Consider the following 11269-nt stretch of genomic DNA (forward strand, 5'->3'; position numbering starts at 1 on the left):
TTCTAACTTTCAGATAATACTCTTTCCCCTGTCTCACGTGACCCTGGTGTTCTCAAATTCTTGTTATTTTGAAAACCTAAGAAACTAACTTTTTGAGAGGTGTTAAGGAAAAGTTAGCACATGTGACTCCATTTTGGTTTGGGGCCCACCACTGTCTAAAAGCAAGCACATCATGCATCAGGAGGAGTGTTCCTTAGATACTGCATTCCTGTGAAAATCCTCCTCCTTGTCTCCAGCCTGCCTTGACTCCTGGTATCTGTTCTTTGTCTGTCTCTAACTCCCTATCTCCTGGCCTTTGACGTGAGGCCTCCCATCCTGATAATAAAAGTTACTGATGCATCACTTTAGGACCATGCTTTGTAATTAACATACTAGTTTAGCACGAGGAATGCACCAAGCAGGGATAGGTGATAGATAAGAAAAGGGTTTGTTTATTGGCTAAGGTTTCCGATGCACAAGGGCAACATGCTTTGCTAAAAGGTATATAACCTTTGTATAATCTGTATTCGGGGTCCCCTCCTGGCTAGCAGGGGGGCACCATGCTCAAGCATAATAAACTTGGTGTTTTTTGGGAACTCTGCAGTTGTGGACTTTGTTTATGTGCCTCAGCCTAGATTCGAACTGTGCGTGACCTATCAGGTATAATTCGTAGCATTTGTGTGCATGTCCTACCAGGTGTAATTCATAGCATTTGTGTGCGTGTCCTACCAGGTGTAATTTGAAACAGTTTTGGCGACCACGAAGGGACTCTAGGCTTGCCCCAACAATCCAGACTACACTCCTCCTCTCGGACAGCTCCAGCCGGCATAGGGTGAGTTCACCTTTGAAAACTCCAAGGAGGAGGGGTGTGAGCCGTCGCTTAGGCGATAAGGTGGCACATTTGGTGTCCTTTTGGTAGCCCAATATGGGTTCTGGGCAGAGTGTAAGTAAGGGGAACCCTTTGGCTGAAATTCTCGAGAATTGGGGGAATATTTCTGGTACCCATGCATTAGGTTAAAAAAAAAAAAAAAAGCTGTAATCTTGTTCAAGGTTGAGTGGCCAGCACTAACAACTCAAACACTTTTCGAATGGCCACCGGATGGTTCCTTTGCTGGGGAAAAATTAACAGTGCTTAGGAAAAGGCTGGAGAACAAAGCTCCAGCCCAGATGCATTATTGGTATGTATGGGACAACTGGGCTTATGCGCATGCGAAAGGACGTCCTCTTTCCTCCTCCTTTTCTTATTCATCTCAGGGGTCTCCAGCCCCGCTCTGTGCTATGCCTGCTTCTGCCCCTCCTCCGGCTTACCCTCGGCTTTCTGACTTATGCCCGTCACCTCCTTACTTGCCAATTGGCCGTGTGTTCTGTCCAGGTGACAAGCCTCACGGGGGAGCACTCGGGTAGCCCTTGTGAGTGAGAATATTTAAGAGAAGAGACCAGGAGTGCTGGGGGGCTAGTTAAGAAGCCCACCCTCCTTGTTAATTTGGTAGTGAAACAAAGCTGGTGCTCATGGAAGGGACAGTTCAGAGAAAAAAAACAGGATCGGGCCCAAGCAGGCAGGCAACAGATAGAGAGATTGGAAAACAGGTTAAAAACTTGGAGGTCATAGTGAAAAAGGAGGAGTAAATAATTACAGGAATGGGAAACGTAAATCCGGGAATAATACTTGGAATGGTAAAATCTGTTATCTGGGTGTCGTTTTGGGAGATAAGCAAGTGATTTAAGAAAGAAAAGTGAGAAGTTAACTCTGTAGTTGCTGAAAAAAATTAAGCAGTTAAACTTTGTGAAATACTGGAAAAAAAAATTCTTGGTTTCTTTGCAGCCATTTTGAGGAAAATGGACCCTTTTCCAAGGGAATGCAATTGTACAGTGCTACTTAATTAATATCTTGTTAGGCTTCAAGAGGCTACAATAGGTGGAGTCTTTCTTTTCAGGTCACTGTGTGTTTGACAGCAGGAGTTAAAAGTAAAAGGCAATCAAAAGTCTGGTAAAGTTTATTGTGCCCTTTTTAAAGTAAGAATCTTTAAGCTATGAATCCAAAGGCAAGCCAGAAAGCATTTGTTTTAATGTAAATTGCCTAACTAATAAGGTAGAAGCCACTAAAACCTGGGCTGCCTATGAAACAAATACAAGAAAATATGCGTAATTCCTCTGTTTTGCCTGCAATTAACAAGGGTATTTGTATAAAAAGAAAATATTTTAAGCAATGACTAACTGCCCAGAAGGGGTAGATCTATGTTCTTTTTGTCTCTCAGAAAATCAAAGAAAACTGATGCCAGCTAAAAAGCAATTCACCATATCATAAATTTACTGGTACAATAGGAATTCTGTTCTGAGTTCTATGTGTCCTGTCTTGTGGAGTTTGTCTTGTGGCCAGAATTGCTGTGTTTAATTTTTCATAGGACAGTTTAGTTTAAAACTAAATAAAAGGGTTAAATCAAAATGCAGATATTTGTTTTATTCAACTTGGAATACAAAGTGTTTGGATAATATCAGAAAAATGTGATATACTAAAGTTTAAGTAAGTTTAAAAGTTTAAAAAAAATGTCATTGGCCAGATCTTTTAATTGAAAAAAATTGTTGTTAAAATTCACACACCAACAGTCTTTGAAAGCAATGACATGAAAGATTAACCCACTCCCCATATTATATATGAGATCCTTCTGGCTACCTCAAATTTCTAGCCAGAGGGCTGGGAAGGGAGGAAAGCTATTGGACACCAGAGGTTGTACCAAGTGGACTCCTCAAAAGTGGGTGTGCTTGTCCTGGCTTGTTGCTCCAAAGCTCTGTAATAAAGTCATTTTCCTAGAAGGGTGTATGTGGCATACATTAAACAATAAGACTAAAGTGCTGTATAATAAGCAATGTACATGTGTTCATTTTTAAACAAAGGTGTGTGAGTGGAAAGTGAAAGTTTCCTTTGCAGGTTAATAAAAGCCAAGAAGGGGAAGAGAAATAAAACAGAGGACGAGCTAATTCAATGCTGTAGCTGGCAGGCTTGGTCCAAAGATAAGATGCTGGCCTGCCCAAGGACACTACTCACAGCTAGGATTTGGCTAACAGCCAAGAAAGAGGGGGGCTTGAATGTGCCCAAACAGCTGTGAGATCTGCAACACATTGCCAGACATTAATGAAATGTGTTAGGTCTCTGTATTTACAGATGAAAAGAGTCCTGCTTCAAGAATCCTGAGCAAACCTGCCATTTGTTAAAACCAAGTAACTGGGTCTACATAAAGGTCCATCAACAAAAGATTACTCTGGCCCCATGCTGGAAAGGCCCTTATTAAGTCCTGCTAACTACCAACACCGCTGTAAAGTGCCAAGAATTGACTGCCTGAACCCATGCTTCTTACTGCAAAAAAGACCCCTCCACCTCAAGATGACTTCACTTTGACTACTAATCAGCCTGTCCCTCCTTCTGGTTTTTTTTTTCTTTCCTCCTTTTGGATAGCAAAGAAAAGGAGAAGGTGAAGTGCTAGTAACCTCTCCCTTGTCCACTGACAGAGCTAACCTGCATTCAGTATTTGCTAAAGAAACCAAAGCACTACAGGGTGACGTGCTAGTAACCTCTCCCCTGTATAATACAAAACCATGACTGTTCCAAGAGAAAAGAAGGAACGCCTGCTCTGCTGAAACCACCAAGATCCAAGGATTCCTGACTGCAAAAGGCACTGAAAATTGGCCTTGGTGGCAAAGACGGAGCATTGTACATTGGCAGGAAGGGAGTTGCAGAATGTATTCTTGGGAATGTGGAGTGAAGTGGTGGGGTGGGTTTATTCCAGGGGCTGGAATCTGTGCTTTTGGGCAAGTATAAATACCAAAAACGCCTTACTGCCATGAACATTACTCCCACCATCTGCCACCACTCCTTTGCAGGTAAAGGTTCCTGTATACATCATAGCTACGTTAAGTTGGCGCTGGGACCCCACCTAACCCTGACAAGCCATTGGACAAGCCACTTCACAAATGAACACCACGACCAACCCATGGACTAAGCTTTCCAGCTATTGGAACCTTTACAGCCCACCAGGACTTCTTGTGTTCCTGTTTATCGGACTTACATTGGTGGTGTTGTTTTTTGTATGGTATAGAGGAGAATGCCGACATTGCTATGGTTTGCCTGGGGGGTTCTTCTCCCTATTCCCAAGTCTGGTACAAGGATGGGAGGGCAATAGCTTCTTGAATTTAACCTGCGCTATCAAACAGGGTGTAAATCAAACTCAGTGTTGAATTTGTATTCATACCCCCACATATTTGGGTCAGGATGTCCCGTTGGTAGGGGTACCTATTCCCCTTAATCGAACACTCCAAACTAAGCTATGGGCAAACACTACATTTAACTGGAATGTTACAATCCAAATATGGTCTATTGATATGGTGGCCCAGGGTAATTATGCTTTATGTGTCACTACGTAAGGGCATAAAAAACACAGTTTTTGTAAGAAATTTTGTGGGGTGCAAGGACCCCACCCAAATCAGCTCTGGTGCGGGAGGCCCCTCCACCTACTCCAGGACCCCATGGCCAGTCCCCGAGGGGTCTGGTTGGTATTGGTTATGCAATCACCCAGCCTATAAAGTTCTCCCAGCAAACTGGTGTCGTACATGTACCTTAGGGGCTACAGTACCCGCCGTGACAGTACACCAGACCCTGACCCAGGGAGAGATCCGCAATCTAGTATGAAGGGACCGACAAAGTATTCCTTTAAACCCCCTTTCTCAATGGCCCAGAGGCTTTCACTCCTTTGCGTGATGGTTTCTGCCATGGTTAGAAGTAAGTGAGCTAGAGAAAGCTATAGTTAACATTTCAGCTGCTTTAAAATTAATGGCAAATGCAACTGCAGATGCCTTATCTGCCTTTCAAATTGAAGTAACTCAGCCTTCCCAAACTACATTGCAAAACCACCTAGCCCTGAATTATCTCTTTGCAAACCAGTTTGTGCTCTAGTTAACTCAAGCTGTTGTGTATTTGTAAATCAGCAGCACAGGGTGAAAACTAATATCCACATCCTCATGCAGCAGGCAGCCCTATTCCACCATGCCAGCCTCAACAATACCAGCACTGGGTTCCAGGAGGTCTGGAACTGGCTCACTTCATGGCTACCAGATGTGGGGGCTTGGGGACGGTGTATTTTGTATTTCATCCTTTTGGCTGTTATTGCTTTTGTGTTATTTTTTGTATGCCTACAATGTTGTGGTATGTGCTATCGGCAACTGCTAACCCTGCATCGCGGTTACTCAGCCCCGATATAGCTTACTGATGTACAAAAAAAAAAAAGGGAGGACTGTTAAGGAAAAGTTAGCACATGTGACTCCATTTTGGTTTGGGGCCCACCATTGTCTAAAAGCAAGCACATCATGCACCAGGAGGAGTGTTCCTTAGATACTGCATTCCTGTGAAAATCCTCCTCCTTGTCCTGCTGCGAATTATACCTGGTAGGACACGCACACAACTGCCGCGAATTACACCTGATAGGTCACGCACAGTTCGAATCTAGGCTGAGGCACATAAACAAAGTCCACAACTGCAGAGTTCCCAAAAAACACTAAGTTTATTATGCTCGAACATGGTGCCCCCCTGCTAGCCAGGAGGGGATCCCAAATACAGATTATACAAAGGTTATATACCTTTTAGCAAAGCATGTTGCCCTTGTGCATCTGAAACCTTAGCCAATAAACAAACCCTTTTCTTATCTATCACCTATCCCTGCTTGGTGCATTCCTCATGCTAAACTAGTATGTTAATTACACAGCATGGTCCAAAAGTGATGCATCAGTAACTTTTATTATCAGGATGGGAGGCCTCACATCAAAGGCCAGGAGATAGGGAGTTAGAGACAGACAAAGAACAGATACCAGGAGTCAAGGCAGGCTGGAGACAAGGAGGAGGATTTTCACAGGAATGCAGTATCTAAGGAACACTCCTCCTGGTGCATGATGTGCTTGCTTTTAGACAATGGTGGGCCCCAAACTAAAATGGAGTCACATGTGCTAACTTTTCCTTAACAGAGGTGAAAAAGCCTAGGTGCATTTTTTGTTCTTGGTCAACACGGATTCATGCATACAGTAAATTAAAACAGCAACAATAATAATGTAAAGGAAAAACACATAAAACATGGAGATATGAATATGAGACAGTGACACCTATCTCCACACTGGGCCAACCAGTGTGGAGAAAACTTATTATAATTATTGTACCGATTTCTACAATACCCCAGCACTGAAAATGAGATTAAAGCCTCTCCCATACTTCCATTGTGTCACCTACTGTATAAATTGTGGCTACTCAAAACAGAGAATGAGATTGCATACTTAGGCACAATTATAGTGATGAACAGCAGCAAGTTCATTTCCATATTTCCACAGCCACTCTAGACCAGGATTAGGATTGAAGCCCAAGGAAGGGGAATGCAGAGCTATCTGAGGGATTAGTGGGAGAATGTACACTAGCACAAATGAGGGAGCTAAAATGTCTCATTATCAGCCCTTTCAATGTGCTGCAGCCATTGAATGAGGGAGAGAACGAAAGAGCTTCTATTAATGTGCTCCAGACTTGCCTAATGAGAACAGACACACAGAAGGGTAATTTCATTCATTTTCACTTGCAGGCTTAGAAATGGACAGAGACATACTGAAAGTAAGAGACAAAATATAAAATGAAAAAAGATGAATAGATCTGGTTAGCCATTCACTATCCACTGGGGTGAGGGTTATGGCAGCAGAAGATAGGAAAAATACTTTCCAAGTAGTAATAATTGATAAGCCTATGTGATGCATTTCTAGCAATATTTCAGAGTAGCAGCCGTGTTAGTCTGTATTTGCAAAAAGAAAAGGAGTACTTGTGGCACCTTAGAGACTAACAAATTTATTTGAGAATAAGCTTTCATGAGCTACATCGTGCATCCGATGAAGTGAGCTGTAGCTCATGAAAGCTTATGCTCAAATAAATTTGTTAGTCTCTAATGTGCCACAAGTACTCCATTTCTAGCAATGCACTTAGTTAAACTTTAAAAAGATCAGCTTCCTTTCACTGAGCTGCTTGCCCAGTTGGCTGCACTGAAAATTCACTCACTGTTCTGCCATTTGCAAGCTGTTTGCACTTTAAAATGGAAATCAATTTTCCTTCCTTTAGCATATTTTGTTGCCGATAGTGTTGGAGAAAATTTCTGGCTAATTAGAGAGATGGTGAGAAAAGAAAATGAATCAGAAGAACCATTTGTTTCCAGGGAAGCAGCCTCACTTTAGCTCCATCCAGCTTTCTTTTACAGGACTTGAAGGACTGGAAGGATTTAGACATCTGGTCCAAGTTTCCCTTTTCTCTGCATACCTGAGTGAGCTAGTGAAACAGAAAAAGTCATACACAGAGCATAACAAAACTCTGAGGTGTAAATTAGTGTCTCGCCCTGCCCCCTGGCCATTTTGGAAAGAGTAAAACCAAACATAAGACCTAGTTCAGAGAGAATGTGAGAAGTGTACCTTTAACCAGAGCAGCATTCAGAGGATTGTTAATGGGCTGTATATTTTGCAACCCACAGCTCAGTCTGTCCTGCAATGTGCTATGCTACTTTTCTTATATAGACCTGATCCAGAACCCATGGAAGTCAATGGAAAGATTCCCATTGACATGAATTCGTTTTGGACCAGGCCCATGGCTGCAAGAAGTACTGCTTTCCCCCTATATGCACGATGTCACAATGCATCCATTTACCACGTTCACCTGCCCGCAGCTAATTCTGCGTGCTCAAAGACACCTAACACATGAAAATCCTCTTTGGACTAGAGACCTTTTCAAATATTGAAGGGAGATCACCCAGGTGGAATTCCTATCTCTTTTCGTTTTGTTGTCATGGACGCTGACTGCTGGAATATGCACTGACTGTAGCTCCAGCGAGTTGTTACATGTAGCATTAATTGTTAACACAGCTGGGCAAAAACAAAACAAAAAAACCAACCCCACAAATACCAATTTCACGCACACAAACATTGGAATAATTTTCTTTCTGAACAAAGCAAAATGTTGAGATTTCAGTTTCCCTAGGCACAGCATGATGTGGGTGCCATGATGCCACTTATGATGGTAGCAGCAGAGATGCTCACCTTAGGAGGGGACATGGTGCGTATGGGGAGTTAGAAGTTTGAAACACTTGACTTTCTTTTACATATTGTGCCTCACAAATAGCAACCTTGCCTGTAGCCATGCTAGGCTACAGCCTCTAGGATACTCAGCCTCCGAGAGGCAGATCTTTTGCAAACGATGCAGTAATGCTGGCCAGAAAAAGTCTTGTCTGTTCTATGATCTCTTTCGCAGAAGTTTTGCTTTTGCAGTATCACCTAAAGGAATGATGTGATTCAAAATACCCACTTTGTATACTGGTCTCTGTACAGTCCTTGTGTTTGAGGTATCAAACATTTTGGCTCCTCTTTGGATGATGTTATGCTGGGGGATGAGAGGGCGGGAAGCAGTGCCTGGACAGTCTCTGTAATCATATAATATGTGTGCAGCTCGTTTGCACTGGGAACTGCAAGAAATCTGTGCTGATTTGTTTGTAATCACTTACCAGAGCAACAATTACTTCACTGAAGACATTAACACAGTTAATTAACAGAGACAAACTCCGAATGTTAAGAGCTACAGCAATAAGCACATTTTAAAGAGGAACTTCATAGTGTCCCTGGTAACTTTCTGAATTGTATTTTCCATTTTGCAAGCTATTATTTGATCGTGCAGTGAAGTCCTGTTTGTTATCAGAGTCTGTTGCCATAGAAATGACTGAAATATCACAAGTTAAGCATTATGACCTCTATTTCCCAAACAAATAAGCTGCTTTTCCCTGTGCAAAGGGACTGGAAATGGTACTTAGGCTGCTCTCAGATCTGCTCTCCATTTTCCAACTGCTCTGAGCAATGTGGTTAGCTTGTAAACAAACAGGAAGGACACGCTTGAAGGTGCAGCCTTATTGTATACAAAGAAGTTGGAGTTTTGGCCATTGCAGTCATTTGGAGCCCGATTCCGCCACACCCAACACATGCCGAGTAGTTGTCACATTGGAATCACTAAAGAAGAGGGGCAGAATCTGAGCCTTAGGACGTGGTTGTGGCCTTCATGAGCAGAAGGGGTCAAAGTGAAGCATGAGTATGCTCCACACCCAGCCACAGGACCAGCTCTCTTGTCTAGTGTGAAACAGGGTGGGCCCCACCCCCTCTAAAGAGGAGAGTGTCATTGTAAGTGTTTACTTAGGAGTCACAACATTTGAGCAAATGGCTACCGTGCCGCAACTGCTGGATCTGCAACTGCACGGGTGTGCACCTTGTTCCCCAGGAACGTGAGCAGCAAGATAAATGCGAGGTGGAACATCACTGATTCCTCATGGTGAGACAAAGATAACTGTTTCCCAAGAACAAACACTACCTTGATCACTTTCCTGTGAAAGTAGATGCTTTATGAAGAACAAAAACGAGCTGTTTAAAAAGCTTGACTTTATTCTTATGCTCCATTTAACACCAAACTCAGCCATACAGATTTAAGTTTTCAAGGCCAGAACCATTCCCGGTGTTTGAAAATAGCTACATTTTCCTGATTTATTTGGGCTGAAAAGCAGACAGCTTCTATGCTCCTATAGAAAGGGAACGGAAAAGGGGAAGAAATAAATGATTACTGCATTTCCTTTTTTTCACTGGAAGCTGTTGGTTTTTTAAACACACTTTCTTAGCATTTTGCATGTAAAATGAAGATCAAATACAGCCATTCTTCCCTGCATATTGCACAGTTTTCCTGTTTCTGATTTTCAAACCACACCTACCTGGGTAAAAGGAAGTTGGAATTGTGCTCACTTTTCAGTATCAGAATTCCTCTACAATGCATACAAATAAGAGGCACAGCAATTTCCATAAGACAAAGAACTAGGGCTATATCCAGCCACTCCTCCCTTCAGTTACACTGCTAAATTGTTGACAAATAAGCAGTGGTTACAAGAGCTTCCTTATGTGGTGAGCCTAAAAGACTAAAGTTAGGCCCTGACTTCATGGTCTCCTGCCATACCAGCTGCAGCTGTGAATTTACAAGTTAAGCAGAGTTGGGTTTGGTTAGTGATTTCATGGCACATCTCTAAAAAACAAGTAGCTGCTGTAGGAAGGTGTGCTGGGGACTGGCACTTCTCCCTGAGTCATTGCTGAACCACTGAGCTGCAGACATAACCAAAATTCTTCTCACAGAAAAACTATGGCATTTTCGACAGTGTTAGCCCTAGTATCTTGGCCAAATTCTTCCTGCCTGTATTCCCAATATGGTCTCAGCAGCATTCTGTATTCACCCTATGTCGTAAACTACTGCCTAGTGTTACTGCATGCTGATAAACAATAGGTTATGTTCTGCCCAAGAAGTAGCTGCACTCCAGTGACAGCTGAAGTGATTTCTCCATCTATGGTTTGCAAAGTTTTTTGGAATCTTTATGGATGAAAGGCCCTGTATTAATGGAAGGTATCATGTCACAATTGCCATCTCACTCAACAATATATCAAGATACGGAGTTCCTACATAAGTATATTTTTGTTTCATAACATTAAATGTATTTAAGATGGTTGGTTAAACTGAAAGCACCGAAGGGTGGAGACTGGATCTTCTCATGGCTTGTGCAGCATCAAATTTGTTAAGCATTGTTGCTGCTTAACAAATAAGTAATAATAATAGAATATTTTTGCTTAGAACTCTAACATGCGGACTTCATTCCTCCTCTATGTTCTTAACGCCCTTGCATACCTATATGTAATTTATAACCATACAATTATAACTCAGATGAAGATCTGTAGCAAGGTCCTCTGATTTGGACCCAATATACTATAATATCATTTTTGGCTTACATTTTTGCCAGTAATTTTGATGGTCATATGCTTTCTCTTCACAGTGTTGGTGTTGCAATAAGAAGTTTTCCAAATGACAATCAAGTAGCATAGCAGTGGAATTCAGTCCTAGTGTTGTGGTATGTGCATTGCTTATTAGATAAGATACAAATTTTACTTAATGAACAACATGCACAGTCATGCCTAATCCTTGAAGTGAAGCCTTTGTCTATCTCAGATAAAGACAGCAATGTGACTAACGGGTGTCCTTAACTTGTCTGATATTGTGATAAGAGTAATTAGCTCCCGGGAATTAATCAGTGGCTTTACAACAAGCAGCAGGGAGACTTCTCATGGCATATGCACATGCACATGCATTAGTCTCTCTTGTAATCCACACACTGTGATTTATGTGATCTCTTAATCTAGGAAGAAGTTTAAGTGTCCTGCAATGGGA

The 11269-nt window shown here is 42.2% G+C and overlaps 1 long non-coding RNA gene across 1 annotated transcript; it reads left to right on the forward strand.

Moving 5' to 3' along the window:
- Window positions 1–532: 532 nt before the first annotated feature.
- On the forward strand, window positions 533–6229 carry LOC142070628 (uncharacterized). Its single transcript, XR_012666544.1, has 2 exons — window positions 533–1157; window positions 3140–6229. It is a non-coding gene; the product is annotated as an uncharacterized LOC142070628 (long non-coding RNA).
- The last annotated feature ends 5040 nt before the right edge of the window (window positions 6230–11269 follow it).

This window comes from Caretta caretta, chromosome 1 (genome assembly GCF_965140235.1).
Source record: "Caretta caretta isolate rCarCar2 chromosome 1, rCarCar1.hap1, whole genome shotgun sequence".
In the NCBI taxonomy this organism is placed as follows: domain Eukaryota; kingdom Metazoa; phylum Chordata; order Testudines; family Cheloniidae; genus Caretta; species Caretta caretta.